Raw genomic sequence first — 16799 nt, 5'->3', positions numbered from 1 at the left:
TTCTAGGCTCAAATCTACACTTGTGAGGATAACTGAGTTCTGTAGCTTGTTTCTCCATTTTACATTGCACTTGTGAGGTTTTATTATTATTTTAATTTCAAGTGACATTTGGGTAGGCTAGTAAAGCATAAGGATTCCTAACCTTATGAAATTTATTACTTTCTGTCCTGGGTTCAGTTAGGACAGTTAATTTTCCTCCTAGTAGGGTGCTATGATTTGGATTAGGATGAGAAGAGTGCTGATAACATGGTGATGTTTTAATTGTTGCAGAGTAGCGCTTACACCAAGCCAGGGACATTTCAGCTTCTCACTCTGTCCTGCCAACAGGCAGGCTGGGGGTGCAGCAGGACAAAATAGCCAAAGGGGTATTTCATACCATCTGACATCATGCTAAACAATATATAGGGGTGGCTGGCCAGGGTGGGAGGCCTGGATGCCCAGGGTTAGGCCGAGCATCAGCCAGCAGTTGGTGAGCAATTACATCGTGCATCACTTGTTTCATACACATTATTAGTAGTATTATCACCATTATTGTTACTACTATTACTGTTATTATTATTCTCCTGTCTTAGTAAACTGTCTTTATCTCAGCTCACAGGCTTCACTCTCCCATTTCTCTCCCCAGTCCCAGAGAGGGAGGGGGGAGGACGAGCAAACGGCTGTGTGGTGTTTAGCTGCTGGCCAGATTAAACCATAACACTTGTCATTATAGAATCTTTATTTTCAGAGATTGGTACAATTTTTAAGTAGTTTTCAAAAAGAAATTTAACACTATTGTAAACATATTACCATAAAATAGCTGAATGTCAATGAAATTATCATTTGCAAAAAACAATTGTGCATCTAAAGAAAAGCAAAGAAGAAATTACTGTCTTTAAGATTGACATATCTTAAAGAAAATTGACATATCTTAGGATACTCTAACAGCTATATTTAGGTTATTACACTCCATTTCTTGTTGATGCATTCTTCAGCTTCATTGCTCCCACCCTACTCTTCCTCTGATGTTTTCTCCAAGGTTATAACAAATTTATCCAAGTTTTCTGTGTATGGTTTATTATATTCAACATAATATATTCAATGATTAGAAGAACTTGCCTATATAAACGTAAGGAAGATTTTTTGTCAGGTAACTGTTTATCACAACAGCAGGACTAATACCTATCATACCAGCTCTGATGACAGACATTGGGAACAGGGGAACTACTTTTGATGGCTTTATTATTTTTAGTGTAACTGAGATCTCAAATGTTACAAGATCAGTCTAAGTTTTCACTTGCCAATTTTGGTTGGAAAGTTTTGTTTTCCTGTTGTTGTTTTTTTTTTTCCTCTCAGGAATAGCTCTTACAACTAAACTGAAACCTGACTTCACTAAGAATCTGAATTATTTTCAACATATAAATAATTCATAACTGCCTTTGTTGCCTTTTTCATTTGAGAGGTTTTTATCTCTATGTAATTTTAGCAGTGATCAATAGGCATGATTATTAGAACTGCAGTTGTTGCTACCAGATCTTATCTTGTCCTACACAAATAAACCATGACATTTCTGTTGGACATACACAAATTTTTTGGTCAAGTAGATCTATTTTATCCCCAAAGAAACAATTCAATTTTATAATAAAAGAACTTGTGCAAGTCTGAGATACATTGAGTGATTATTTAATGCATCGCCTTACAGTTCTTTGTAGAATCAGATTCATTGTGAAGATGTATGTAGGCAGCTAATTCTAAGAGGAGGTGGGATTTTTGCTATAAATCTCGTAAAGGCTAAAGCTTGAGAAAATAACTGACTTTTACCACTTTCATTGACGTGTTGAAGCAAGTATGTGTGGAAAATTTGAGTTTAGCAATATTTTAATATATTTTTTTGGCTCACTTACAAGGAGACTACCATGCCCAATACAGTAGTTTCATAAGTTCAAGAAGCCAGAAGCAATCACGCTCTGTTGCCCCTGTGTTTATTGGATTACAAACAGAAGCCAATAATTAAATGCAAAGCTAGTATCAGTGACAAAAATGAAAGTGAACAATCTCTGAAGAGAAGAATAATTCTGAAAGTTAGAGTTTCTATGGCAACATTGACTTGGACAACCTGCTACAACAAATAACTCTGTTCCTTTGTGGTGGGGGATGCAGGTAGTGAAAACACTGGTAGAATGAAAACATGGACAAACACCTACACTACCTGATCAAGTATGCTCTGACAATATATGAAAATACATGCAGATCACCAAAGAGCAGGTTTTTGAAGGTGTTTAGAAAAGAAGTAAGAAACAGGCAGTTAGGTACATTGCAATCTCTGTACATTAACAACCACATGGAGTATAAATCAGTCTATACAAACATATGCCACTCAGGGTCATACATTGTTTACTTACCTTATACTGCTTTCACTTTTTGTTTTAAGGGCTGTTCTGTAGTCAGCTTCAGAATTTACTCCATTCTTTTAATCTTGTTTACTCCAGTCCTCAGGTGGATTGCTTTCTGGAAACAAACATTGGAACATTATCTGAGAGGAGTTTACTTGCATGTGATTAGTTACTTCCTGTATCTGAGTTACATTGTAAAGCAAAACAAGATTTAAAAACCCATTGCAAGGTACCTTAGTCAAGATCTTGCATCTCTGATATATCTCCAGTGGGAAAACTGCCTCTACATTCCTAAAGTTCTGCTAAAGCTCCCAGGGAGAATTCAATAAGCATAGCATAAGACACACATGGAAATATCTAAGTGTAATGAAAAGCATCTGAATGACAAAAAAAAAATTAGAATTGTAATTTTGAGGTAGTCTCCCATACACCTGTTTAAATCTCCCCAAAGTTTCAGTATGCACTGCATCAAGACAGACACAGCCAGTGAAGTCATTATAACTTTCCCAAAAGAAGGTCTAAATTAAGGCTACTACCACAGTGAAGTTTGACATCTTTGTAAGCTAAGGACTCTGAGGTTCTCACCTCAGCTCTTTCCCCTCCTTTCCAGAAGTGTCATCTGAATTCATGTAATGGCTTCAAGATTGACTGTCAACAAAATGAGCAATAGCCTAACACTGTAACTCCTGCCAGTAAATGCCAAGGGCAGACATTCCTACAACAAGGGAACATTTTCTTGCATTTTAGTGTGGGAAGATGACCTTCATAGTCTGTGAAAATTGTCCCTACATGGGTGGGAGAACTACATCTACTTTCATGGTGATGCTGGGTGTGAGAGACATGGCAGTTTAACCACCGAACCTTCACAACTTGCCTGTAAAGACATTCCAGTTTGTTCTAGAGTAGACCTCATGACATTTTCAAATTAAAATTTTACATATAGCATATACTGTAGAGTGTTACCAGGACCACATGCATCTCCATAGAACACTGGGACTGGCAGATAGATGACTCCTTCCTCACAAGCCCACAAATTTTCCTGTCACAAAAACATGGTATTTGTGGACAACTTAGTCGCAGGCAGATAGAACTACATATAAAAACATTCCTGCATTCCTGAGTGGACTGTGTTTCAAAGCCATCCACAGAGCCAGGATACACCAGGAACACTCTGAATTCTGCCTGTTTCCAAAGCACCTCTTCAGTTGAGAAAAATAATATACCCATTTTGAAAGTCTTTTCTGCATAGACAGTTCTATTCACCTTTTTATAAAGGGTTACTGTCTGCAAGGCAAAGTTTACAAAAGCAATGCTTAAAAAACCTGCCACATAGTTTATGGGTCAGATTTTAAAGAAATGCCAGAATGAATAAAAGGCAAAGAAGCAGAAAAGCTTGTCATTTTTAACCCAGAAAGTTGTTTTATGAAATCCAAATAAACAATTTCAAAGCATTTTATTTTGAGTGTTTTTTATACTTACACAATGAAAAAACACTACTACTGCTCCTTGAAATGTTAGAGGTATTAAGCATAAGATATACAGGTCATATGGAAAGGCTGTCTCACTCTTCTTGGCATCACAGACACTGCAATAAATTTTGCCTTTATCTTAATGTTCCCCAGTAATCTGACCATGGATATAATCCCACTCTTTAGTATCCCTCTTCTCCTCCTGTACTTGACTGGCTTCTTTGCAGGAGGCAAATGTACCAATCTGCAAGAGAAAACATGCTATGGTCTCCCCCAGCTGGTGGAGATTTGGGTTGGGGTATGACGCACAGTTTCAGAGGTGATAATATAGCTTAAAGCAAAACATTTGAGAGGCCTGTAGATCCACTTATTATTGGATTGCCCTACAATCTCATTTAGCTTCACAGTACCTTCTCTTGTTCTTGCAGAATTACAAGAAGGATGATCAAAGATACAGGACTGCATTAGCATGATGAGCGTAAAATAGGATAGTACTTTTCAGCCTGGAAAAAAGATGAGTGGAGATGTACATGACAGATGCTGTGAGTGGCACATAAAAGGTAAAAAGATAGCAAGTCATTCATTGTCTCTTTCAATAAAATGAAATACAAAGCAGGCAGATCCACAGTAAGTTTGCATTTTCAGTGTGTAGCTAAACCATAGTGCTTCTTGCCACAGGCTTTTGTGTATCTAAACTTTTAGATGCATTTAAAAAAACAACTGAAGAAGTTGAGGACATTTATAAAGTAAATTAACCATGGACTATTAAGTAAAGGCATTTTCTCTGGTTTGCAGGACTCTGAACAGTAATTTCCTCAAGTGGGGAAGATATACTCTGGAAAATAATCACAGCTTCTCCTGTTCCTGTACCTTTATCCTTTCATCAAACACAGGTCATGATGTGTGACAGCATATACATCTAGATGCACACTTCACCTGATGAACCACAGCCATTCCTATGGTGCAAAGCTGTGTGGAAAAATGCCATGTTCTGTCCGGAAAATACAGGGAAATAACCGTATTTTCATGGCAGGAATACACTTTCCTGAATGCTTTGCAACCTGACATGGAGTCCAGAACAGTATTGAAGCATACACATTGATAAATAAGAATGAATTCATTTCCTTACATACATCATTATCTAAACTCTGTATGAAGAAAGCTTATCAGACACTATGTACAGTTAAAAAAAAAAAAAAAAAGTATTGCTTGGAACCAGTAAACAGTTACCTAATCCAGGAAAGGCAGATTTAAAATAGGAAGGGTAGCTTCAAAATCCTGAAGGCACCTTATAGTAAGGTACTTGTCAATCTGTTGTTAGCAACTACTTCTCTATTGTAAATAATGTAAAATGTCTAATGCCAGAGAAAAGCAGAGCCAACATTAGACTATTTTCTATCTTCTTTAGAAATGGATGAGCATTAGTACTGTATGCATTGGAGACCACCTAAAAAGGGATCCAGTAGCTGTTAACAATAGCATTCAAGAAGTTTGTTGCCATATGCTAGTTAAAGAGCTGCTACCACTCAGCAACCAGAGCAGCAGATTGAGGGAATACTTCTGGCACTATCATCCATTCTGCTTTAAAAGAAATTTGCAAATGAAATTCAACAGTAAGATTGCATAGGTATTCTGCTTTATCATAAGAATAGAAAGTACAGAATGAAACAATCCCTGGTTACTTCAGTATACCAAAAGCATGAGAATATACCAAATTTACTTAGAATTTACTGACAAAGTTACAGTTAATTGAGAGCAATCAGATCTTATGCATTACTGAAAAGAACGCAAAATCTGTATTATTCTCTTAAAGACTTATAAAACCAAATTTCTCTCTAATCTGGAAAGGCCAGATCTACCTCAGCATTGCCAAAATTACATGAAGTGACAAGTACACAACCACAATACCTACTCCTTTCTCCCACTTTTGTTTGTTCTATTTTCACAGTTGTCTAATAGCCTAACTCTACAGTATGTTAATATTTGGCTAGATTACATACAAGTCAGTGTTATTTATTACTGAATCAGTTTTTCTTCAGAGTTCTTGGCCCAGCAACTGACTTGCTGTGTTTTGTTGCCTACAGTGTAGGTAGAATTCAAATAATGGCTAAATTGGAGGTACAATCATTGCATGGCAATACATTTCTTCCTGTTAGTACAAGTTAATAACCATTATCCATAACATACATAGCACACTGTTCATCTACTGTTCAGTGATGAGACCAGATGTCTTTCATGTGGATAAAGTTCAGTCAAATTAGGTTCTTCAGGATTCAAAACAGATAACTGGCAGAACTATTCTCACTTTGTTGTATAGGAAGCTGGGTTACAATTGTAACACACCTTACAACTTCGAAAACTCTGTAATACTGTACTCAGCCTAGATTGATCCTTCTTTAATGAGGGTGCTGGGAGCCTGGAAACCCAAGCAATTTCAGCTTAACTATCCTGATATTGCCCAGAGAATTCATCAGTGCTGATGTCATCACAGAACAGTTTGGCTTGGAAGGGACTTTAAAGATCTGGTTCCAACTGTCCTGCCTTCTGCAGGATCATCTTTCACTATATGAGAATACTTAGAGCCCCATCCAACGTTCTTTGAACGCTTCCAATGATGGGCATCCACAACTTTTCTGGACAATCTGTTCCAGTACCTCACCACCCTCAGAATAAAGAATGTCTTCCTCACATCCAATCTAAATCTATCCTCTTTTTGTTTTAAAAACATTCCTTGCCCCATCACTATAGCCCCCAATAAAACGTGTCTCTTCCTTATAAGCCCCCTTTAGGTACTGAAAGGTCTCCCTGGAGCCTCCTCTCATCTGTGCTAAACAACCCCAACTCTCTCAGCCTTTCTTCATAGGAGAGGTGTTCCAGCCCTCTCATCTTCATGGCCCTCCTCTTGATCTGCTCAAAGTTGTCCATATCTTTCTTGTGCTGGGGACTCTAAATCTGACTACTGCTCCAGGTGTTGTCTCATGAAAGTAGAGCAGAAGGGGAGAATCACCTACCGAACATAGTTTTGATGCAGCCCAGGATATGTAAAGCTTTTGGAACTGTAAGTGCACATTGCTGGTTTACATTGTCATCCATTCCCCCAAGCAGTTCTCTGCAGGGCTGCTTTCAATCAATTCATCATCTAGTCTGTATTGATATTGTGGATTGCTCCAGTCCAGGTGAAGTACCTTGCAATTGGCCATATTAAACTTCATAAGTTTCACGTGGGTCCACTCCTCAAGCCCATCAATGTCCCGCTAGCTTAACAACTGTACCACTTAGCTTGGTGTCACCCCCAGACTTGCTGAGGGTGTACTCAATCCCACTGTCATTGATGAAGATACTAAGCATGCCATTTTATTATTGATATCAAAGGAAAACTTCACCAGCTGAGACAGGAAACAAACGTACTTATCTCCATCTAGTTGTTCAAGTGCCTGGCTTAAGCAAGTAATATAAATTGTTGTGAATGTGCATCTTAGATATTTTCAACATCACATACTCAGAATATGCACTAGTGACAAAATTATTGCACCTAACAAAGGAGCATTAAATGAAATTCCAGGAACCAAGCTGCACAGGTGGATAAATCATCATGAGTTACCCTTTGGTTCAAAGAACAACTTTGAATTTATGAACTGTCCAGCTACCACCTCAAAGCTTAGCTCTTTATGCTCACAGAGTGGAAATATTGGAAATGATAGAACTGCTCTGCAAAAAAAGTTACTGTGTTTACATATGTCTGACTTAAAACATTTCAAAGAATCTTGGTAAGGAAGGAATTTGTTCCCCTGAATACCCTGCATTGTAGAGGTACATATGCCATTTTTCAACATTGCATTAATGAAAAGAACTACCAGAAACTAACTTTTTATGTCTTCCTGCTAGGAAGACCAGTGCTTTCAGAGGCTTTAGAGCAGTGATTCACCTCTCTCCTTCCTCTTCTATCATGTTCCCTGCAATTTTGCTTCTTGATAATTTAATGGATTTTTATTCGATAGCTCTGGAGTAACCTAATCAGAGTTTAAGTTTCTGCATATAAATGCAGAAAAAAATCATACAGTAGCTCTGTGTTCCCTAAAAAAAAAACACACCAAACAAACCAAAAACAAACAAACACTAAATATCAAACTTCAAATTAGCATGTCCCTTGATAAGACCTCAATCTGCTGTATTCATGCAACATGAAAAAAATAAAAATCAATCTCAGTTCAATTCTCAGTGAACAAATATCTAACTTCAAATTTGAAGTGACAAATAACACCCTTGGCAATCATAACAGACACTTAGGGATTAAGGTGAAGTATGGTGGCAATGCAATTATGTTTATATAAAGGCCTAACTACAATGCAGTTGCTTACACTTAAAACTACTTCAGGGTCTAAAACATCAATTACTAGGAAAATTATGCATTTAGCTTTGTTTATTACAAAGTGAATGCTAGATGGATCAAGTAATAGTATGTTAAGCTTTTTTATAGTCTCTAAAGTCAGCTATTTTTATGTTTAGATTCTAACTACATCACTAATAGCTATGTACTTTTATTATCATATTATTTTGATAATACAGATTTTTAACACAATGAAGAATCTCACCTGTTCCCCATTCTTTGCTTTTATTACTTGTAGAAGTGGACTTTAAAACCTTAAAAACATTTCACTTAGGAGGCTTCTGTTTCACCCTTATTCCCTCTGACGAAAAAGGCCTTTTCGGAATACTGTGATAATTTACCTTCCATCATTGATTAGTTAATTTTTTAAACCCTATTTACCCTCAGAAGGAGTAAGATTGGATTTGGGTTATTTAGAAAATAAGCATGACTGTACATTCTCAGAGATAAATTACTCAGTTGGAGGGAAGAGCCTGGGCAACTGTCACTGCACAAGTGAAGTTTTACTTAATGATTTGTTCACAGAACAGACATGAAGTAGACACAACACAATTGGAATAAAGGCTGAAGAAAGTTTTAACTACTGTCCTAACAACTAAGTTATAGGCATTTGACTCTAAGGTATTCAAATGGAATTGAAATTTTCTGCAGTATTTCTTTAGAAAACTGCAACCCCCAATTTTGTATTCACACAACCATGCTTATCCTCAAGATCAATGTAACACGAACACGTTTCATTCCCATCTGATATACTCAAACTTACTTTTAACTGACAGATAGCGAATCTCCATTCTTGTGGGCTCCTGCTAGTGAAATACATGATACAACTCTACATAGGAATTGGCTTTAATTCCTACAGAATTAAAGAATTCCCCTTCTCAAATAACCTCTACTCTAAGGCATCTGAAGTCAACCTAGAGTTATAAAACATGAATTACTTATTTCCTATTTGGTTACTAAGCCTGAATTATAAAGGGGGAATCAGTTTTATTTACATCATTAACAAGTCCTTGTGCTGCAGAAAGTTTAACCTTCAAATTATGACCCTTGCCTCTTAAATGGAATCTAGTGAGAGAAATCCTGTTCTGAGTCACCCACCTCTGTATTCATCTATTGTTGAGCTTTATCATATTTTCTGTCCCTTAATTTAAGCTGAAACAACTGAAAATTATAGCAAGGTTTTATCTCCGCCTCAATTAACATTTTAGGTTTTGCTTTGGGGTCTTCATTACAAATAAACTGTCAAACTAAGTGATGTGCCAAGTTATCTGTATTTAGCAACCTATAATTTTAGGTTGTGTTTTACTGGCTGAAAACATGAGCCACTGACATCATGGAAGACAGAAAAGAAAAATGAACTTATATAAAGCCCCCCAATAGTGTGCATTAATCTTACCTAAAATGCTCTGCCTGGCCTTTCGTTGAAACATTTTCAAATTGATTAAACCTAGAGGCAAGCCTTTTTTTTGCATATATTTTAAACAAAACCCTATACTGTTCTAAACTTAGTCTTAAATATAGTTGCAAACAAGTTCTTCTCATAGTCAGATATCTGTACAAAATCCCAAGTTACACCAAATTTTATAATCTCAAATGTATATTATACTATATATAGTAGTAAAACTACTATATAGGTGTTTTTTTTTTTTTTTTTTTGTAAGTTTCAGAGCTTGCCTGCAGTTACTTGACTTCATCAGATACACTAGAAAGTGTGCCTGAGAACGTGATTCTGGCTGTACTATTAATTCTGGTAGAGTTTGTTTAAAAATGTCACCTACTCCAAGTAGATCAATATATCTATATTACACTGGGAGAGCAGGGCATACTTCTTATATTACCTTGAAAAAAGTGTAATAGTTTTTTTTCCTTTTTCTGATCACTGTTCTCTTCCATATTACTCAAATTTCAATGGACTTCTGAAATACCAAACAGGTCACAAAAATACTTAATGGATAAAGGCAAGGGAAATAACCCAGGAGAAATATGTGGTAAGATGTGTGCAGCAACAGAGCCAAAGAAACCTTGAAGCCTAAGAAGCTCAAAGTGTGTGAGGTTATTGACAAATTGTTAGGACCTCTAGATAGAGAGCAAGAAATAGAAAACTCTAGCCTGATGTCCTGGTGTCACTGCAACTCCACCCTTTCCTTGAGTACCACATGCAGTGACTTAAAAGCAAGACTGTGTATTCTACAGCTGCTTAAAGGATTTTGGTGGTCAATGTAATTCTCATTGGAAATTTGCATTCAGAACTAACTAGATTTGGAAGTCACTTTAGAAGACAATAGACTGCTTGAGCCAGGGCCATAACTTAGGCTGAGTCCAAAAAGAAAGAAATTATTCTATTTAAGACACTGGCTTAATAAACTTAATAAAATCAGTTACACTGATCTGAAGGAGCTGAGAAGTCTTCTAAACTAAAAGATAAAACAACCCAACTTGATAGCAGGACACAGCAGACACAGTAAGTGTGGCTTACCAAAAAAAATCTTGCTAAAAATGACTGATTAGCATAATGAGTTAAATTAGTGCTGTTTGGGAGCTTTCCAAGATGGAATCTGACTTCTGTCCTTCTGTCCATCAGGAGAGGAATATCCATTCCTAACAAAGAACACTATGAAGACTGTTAAACATTGGATGAACAATGTAGCAATATCGCATTATAACTTTCAATTAATATTGCTTGACAGGCACCTGAGAGTTTTGCAGTGTTTTTCAAATATTAATTTTAATACTTCATAATAAAATTGTTTGCCTGATGTGCTGGCATAATTGCTTGGAGAGAAATTATGAAATTATTTCCTGAACTGTGAAGAACTGAAATCTTATAATAGCATACAAGCAGGAATAAACAAACATCTGTGTATTTAGTACAGCATTTTAATGTACCACATATCATATATATCTCTATATATCATATACATCCAAAGAAACCCACTACCTTTCTTTGCTTTCCTGGATACTTTCCTAGAAAAGGTAGGAGTATCTTCTACTAACTTAAACTGTAATCCATTGTCCTTGCTACTATAAGCAAGGAGAGTTCACCTACCCCTGTTGAGGACATGCTAGACCAGCAAGGAGATGCAGAGATTGAGGTCCCTCCACTCAATACACTGGCAATCAAGATGGCAGGGAAGCTGGGTTTTCTTATTTCTGTAGTTTGCTTATGCCCAAATTGGGGTAAAGCAAACAAAATTGCTGTGAGCCAGAAAACAGAAATTTGGATTTTTGAAATGCTAACGATCCTTTCATTGTTTTTGAACTTCGCTTTAGCACATCAGATTGGGTTTTGGAAGATATTTTGGACTTCTTTAAATCCTTACCACACAACCCATCAGCTGGCAATTCAAACATTTATGAATGCTGATAATCATACAAGCTTACGTAAAATTTTCAAGGAGATAATGGCACTGTCCTTAAAGTTAGGCTACAGTTTAAAAAGTCATGTAAGGTTGATTACTAACTATAATATTAAACATATTAATGTTCTGCAAAGATGCTTCTAGAACTTAGCATTATTTTAAGTTCTTCATTATAGTAGAGCATGGGTAGAGGTACTGTCAAATATTTATATAGAAAAATTAGGAGGTTCCACATATCTGACTGTTGCATGAAATCTTAGGTTTCTGTGTTTTCTTTTGTTCAGTTGCCTAAACTAACGCCTCAATTTAAAAGTTATTTATGGCATTAAGCTGCATCTATTTTTTATAAAACATCAAATAATTACAAAAACAATTTATTAAACCAGCACAAGAAAATGAATCAAATATATCATACAGGCTATTTTATTCAGATCATAAAAATTTGAACAAATTACCATGAATTAAACATTTGCACTTTCTTTTAATTCTGCATCTGCTATCAGGCTTGATGAGGCAAGAATCATAAGATACAAAGGTGTTAGGAGGAAAATAATTATAATCAAGTTTAACATAGCCAGAAGCCAACACTTCATTAGAGCACAGCAGAAATTTTATGTTGATGAGAAGACATCTTCTGAAACAGTTTCACAGCTTTTAAAAATAAGAACTGTTTTTCCTTCTAGGCAAGCAAACAACAACAAAAGTTATTTTCCAAGTTCAGAGGACCTGCCATGACCTACATACAACAACTATATTTGGATTACTCTGCTTTCCACACAAGACTACCAGATCATTTCAGTAGCATTCGACTAGGATTTCAGATTTATTTCACTTGTAGGCATCGCAATCAGAGCCACTATTCCAAATGGCAATTGCCACATGACTAAGTTGTTTTTCCTTCTTTGGATACTACTTGCAAATTTACACATTACTAGTTATCTTTTGGAATATTACTACATTCCATATCTTCATAGCCATGAACCTCTACCCTCACCCTAAAACTTGGCAGTCAAAATGGCATATCTTCAAGCATACAGATTGATATGAACTCTTGCTCTTAGTATCAAGTGTTTCCACATGTCAGGCAGTATGTTAGTTTGAACATGCCTCTAGACCATCTGCATGATTTAAGAGCCACAAGATATATGCTGAGTTATTGGATGGCTAGCTCACCAGAAAAGCACATGAAACTCAAATTGGCCACTGGTAAGTACAAGAGAAATACATTTCATAAATTCACTAGACAAATTTGCATTGACAGTTGCATTCAGACTAAAAAATGCACATTATCTTAACTAGGCCAACATACTTTCATTACATCTTGTGGCAAGAGTGGAATCAATGAAACACATTAGCAATCAAAGTTTGTGTCTATACCTTAAATTTTGTGTCTCAAGTTGGACTTCAAGGAAATAAACAGGGAAGGAAAAAATGTGTTGCTTAACCATCTCCTGTTTGAAACATAGCAAAGAAAAATTCAACAAACATTGCATTCATAAGGTGAATAGGAGATGAAGACCAAGAAATTTTCTTCTGAGTTGGGAAATCCTTCTTGGTGGTGCTGGTAGGAAGAATAGACATATCCAGGTTTTACTTAAGCAAAACCAAAGGAGCACCAGAGAACAGAAGTCCAACAAGACACACAAACTGTGACTGAACAGCTAATATAGTATCCGGCACGGAGAAAGGTACCAAAAGAGCACACAGAAGTCACTGGTCAGAGAACCAGAAAATAACAGGGAACCACTAGACACTATCTTTGTTATACCTGAAGCAGCCACACCTACTACATCAGGAGTATTGCCCACAGAGCTCCTGAGATAGGGTCACACTAGGAGCCAGCACTACTACAAGACATTTATCCACATCGCAGGTGAAGATGCAAAACAGCAGCCCCAGTACTAACCTCCAGAAAAGACCACTCAGTCAACCACCTGTTAAAATTCAATAAATTGATTATCTCCATTTGAATTTTCAAAAATTTTTTACCTACCTTGTATCCCTTGTGCCTGTCCACACATCTCCATCTTGACAAAAAGGGTTCTATGGAAGATCATGCTGAAAGCTTGCTGAAGTCAGGGTAAATGTCATCCACTGCTTTCCCATTGCCAAGCAAGACGGTAATTTCACCCTAGAAAACAAAAAGCTTGGTTAATTACAAGTCACCGTTGATAAATCCATGTTGCCCATTGGCAGTCAACATCCTGTCCCTCATATGTCTGAAAATATCTTCCAAGAATACTTACTACATTATTTTCCCTAGAACTGAAGTTTAGAGACATTTATTTCCCTTCATGCTCTTTCTTGATATCTCCCCACACCCTAACAAGGTGTGCACAGAATATGCCATTTTTCAGTCATTAGAAAACCTTGCCATCTCCCCAGTTCAACCGATTGCATTCCAATATTATTGAATAGTTGGAAACTGTTATCCCTGTAGATGGAGATTTTTATCCCTTTCCATACCTCCATTAAGTAGAATTTAAAGCAGCAGGAAATATCAGCCGTGCACCTGTAATAAGATCTCACATGCAAGAAAAGATTATATTTAAATAAACTATAGTTAAGACAGATCTTGTAAACACAAACCTACTCTACATTCTGTGAGGAGATACAGACCATAGATAGCCAGACAATTCAAAAATATCCCAGTACTAGGAGAAAACTGGTATGATTGTTAGTTATTGCACAAAAAGATACGTTACACAGTAACACAATGTAGAACTATCTGAATAACTGACATGGGAAATAAAAAGAAAAGAACAGGAAAAAAAAATCCTTGAGAAAACAACAGATTTAAAAGGCTAAATTTCTGTACCTAGTATTGATCTCCACGTTTAGCATTTTTCTCCTATCAGAGCTTTACACCCAAGAAAATTCTACACAATTTGATTTTTTATTTTTAAAGAAAATACCTATAGAAATTCTCAAGTACTTCTAAATTTAATCATTTTTCTTCTCTCCCCTGCCAGTACCACCCACCCCAAGCTCTCAAAAATTGCTTTAGTGAGCTGCTCTGTATTATATAGGGACATAGACTTCTCCCACTTCCACAAGCCTTACTTGCTAATTAGCCCTTAATTAAAATGAGCTGCAGCTGGTTTGAGACACTCCCCTCTCCCCAGACCCAATGCCCTGCTTCTAATTTCAGAACTAATAAAAATTCCCACAAGCTAACGTGGTCTGTATGTTTTTCTTGAGAGAGTGCGTTCAGCATTTCTTTAGCACTCCTTTCCCCCTTCCCAGCCCCAGTCTCTGTGTGTATTTGAAGTATATAATTTTAAGAGTAGCTTTTTCTTCCTGGCTTTTTTTCCTAGTTATTCTTTGCTGTTTAGGAAGTATTATTATAGGTAGTGTTTTTCTTTTGCTTTTCTTTTTCCTAAATTGGAAAATTGTTTCAGTTTTTGATTTGATGAGATTTTAAGAGATGGAAAGGCTGACAATAAAGGCTTGCTAAAGGATGGTGCAGATGTCTTGCATGTTTCCCAGATACTGCTGTCGGTGTACTTAATCTGAGGCTTCTGATGTCTTGCTCCCTGAGAAATGAGCCAAAGTCCTGTCTTTCCACTCAATTTAACCATGTTTTTTTGTTGTTGTTGTTGTTGTTGTTTTTTTTTCCTCCCTGATGTGGACAAATATTCACAAAAGATGAAACTAAAGCTGTTTGATCCTCTGTAGATTTGCATATGTCTGCAGGGATAAAAAGGCTGGCCACCATGTTAAATGTTTTTGTGGCTGTATCACTGTGTTTCTGAATACATGTAAACTGAACAGACCTCATTTCCCTGTACTTGCTTCTTTATTGTGTTCCTGACATTCTCCAAAACTTGAAATCTATTAGATCTTTTACTTGCCTTGTTACGCTCTCCCTACCTCTTCCAGAAAGAAATTCTGAGATGGCTCAGAATATTTAGTTAATCTTCTTATGAGATTCCAGTGGGATGGCCCTTTTCCATAATGGTTTTGTTTTGGTTTTGTGTAGATGAAGATGAAATGCCATAAATATAAAAACCCTAAAAGGAGGAAGGGAAATAGAGGGTCAAAGTAATAAGGATGGCAGAGGTATTCTGCCTATAAGTATTCTGGGACTAAATGGCTTCTGTTTTTCCATCCATTGCACTGGAAGAAATAAAGTCCAAGTACGTATTTCATGTATTTATCCTCAGCTTAGAATCATAGAACAGTTTGGGTTGGAAAGGCCCTGAAAGACCATACAGTTCCAACCCTATTGCCATAGGCAGGAACACCTTCCACTTGATCAGGTTGCCTGAAGTCCAGTACCATCACTTATTACTATACTTTCTGTGTCTCTCATGATATGTTTCTTTGAGACTGAAGTGAAAAAATGCTTTTGCCAATGCCAATTACAGTATGTTTGTTTGTTTGTTTCCATCAGGGTACATTTAAATGTCCTCCTCAATTTGAAAGGTTCTCACAAGTGGACTCTCAGATCTGTATGTTTAGAAACACTCTTCAGATGTGACAAACTGCTGTTGTGTGCTGGTATCTTTCTATAATCTCTTTTTTTCCTTTATAACAACAGATACCTGTGATAAATTCTCTAAGATACTTTTAATAGTATCCTCCAAAGATAGTTATGATATTGAATGCTTTGTGTGCAGTCAACAAAATTCATGGTCAATGGTTGATTATACTTCCTGCCTTGTATCTCAGTATTGATCACATCAAAGAGTGTGTTTGGTTCCTTTCCCTTCACAAAGACTTTTCTTTCACTACAGACAAATATAGTCCATTGAGTGACAGATCCTGCCAAGCTGCAGTGAAATTTCTTCTTGAAAATTCAGCAGCTATCATCAAGGAAAGACAACACCTTTTCCTTCTTCCAAGAGTCTTTCCAGAAGTTCATCCTAAATATTTATGACGTTAAAAAAAAATCTTCCATAGGAAGTTGTCAAGTTTTTTTTTCAAATTCTGTCTGTCTGAAGGATATGATAGAAGGAAAAAAGACACTGGAATTTAGCTACTTACTGGAAACATAGAAAAATAACTTTGTACAGAAGAAGTTACTGCTTTTGAAAAATGCACACTGTAAAAGGAGAAATGTTTAATTCAAGCAGATGATTAAACTTCTCATTGCGAGGGAATGAAATAAGATGTTACAATCAAGTGTTAGGATTGCACAGTTAATATACAAGTGAAATAAAAGCTCATTATAAAAAAAAAATATATATGTTTCTAGCACTGCAATTGT

General features: G+C 36.4%; 2 long non-coding RNA genes across 2 annotated transcripts; both read right to left on the bottom strand.

Moving 5' to 3' along the window:
* Nucleotides 1-1269: 1269 nt before the first annotated feature.
* Nucleotides 1270-10906, bottom strand: LOC311435774. Its single transcript, XR_014692398.1, has 3 exons — nt 10705-10906; nt 4252-4344; nt 1270-2487 (listed from the first exon to the last, which is right to left on the bottom strand). It is a non-coding gene; the product is annotated as an uncharacterized lncRNA (long non-coding RNA).
* Nucleotides 10907-11945: 1039 nt separating this feature from the next.
* Nucleotides 11946-14616, bottom strand: LOC311435773. The gene is made up of 3 exons (XR_014692397.1): nt 14406-14616; nt 13581-13718; nt 11946-13148 (listed from the first exon to the last, which is right to left on the bottom strand). It is a non-coding gene; the product is annotated as an uncharacterized lncRNA (long non-coding RNA).
* Between the last annotated feature and the right edge of the window lie 2183 nt (nt 14617-16799).

The sequence above is a fragment of the Aythya ferina genome (assembly GCF_964211825.1).
Source record: "Aythya ferina genome assembly, chromosome: 4".
NCBI lineage: Eukaryota > Metazoa > Chordata > Aves > Anseriformes > Anatidae > Aythya > Aythya ferina.
This window is presented reverse-complemented; position numbering and strand designations above follow the sequence as displayed.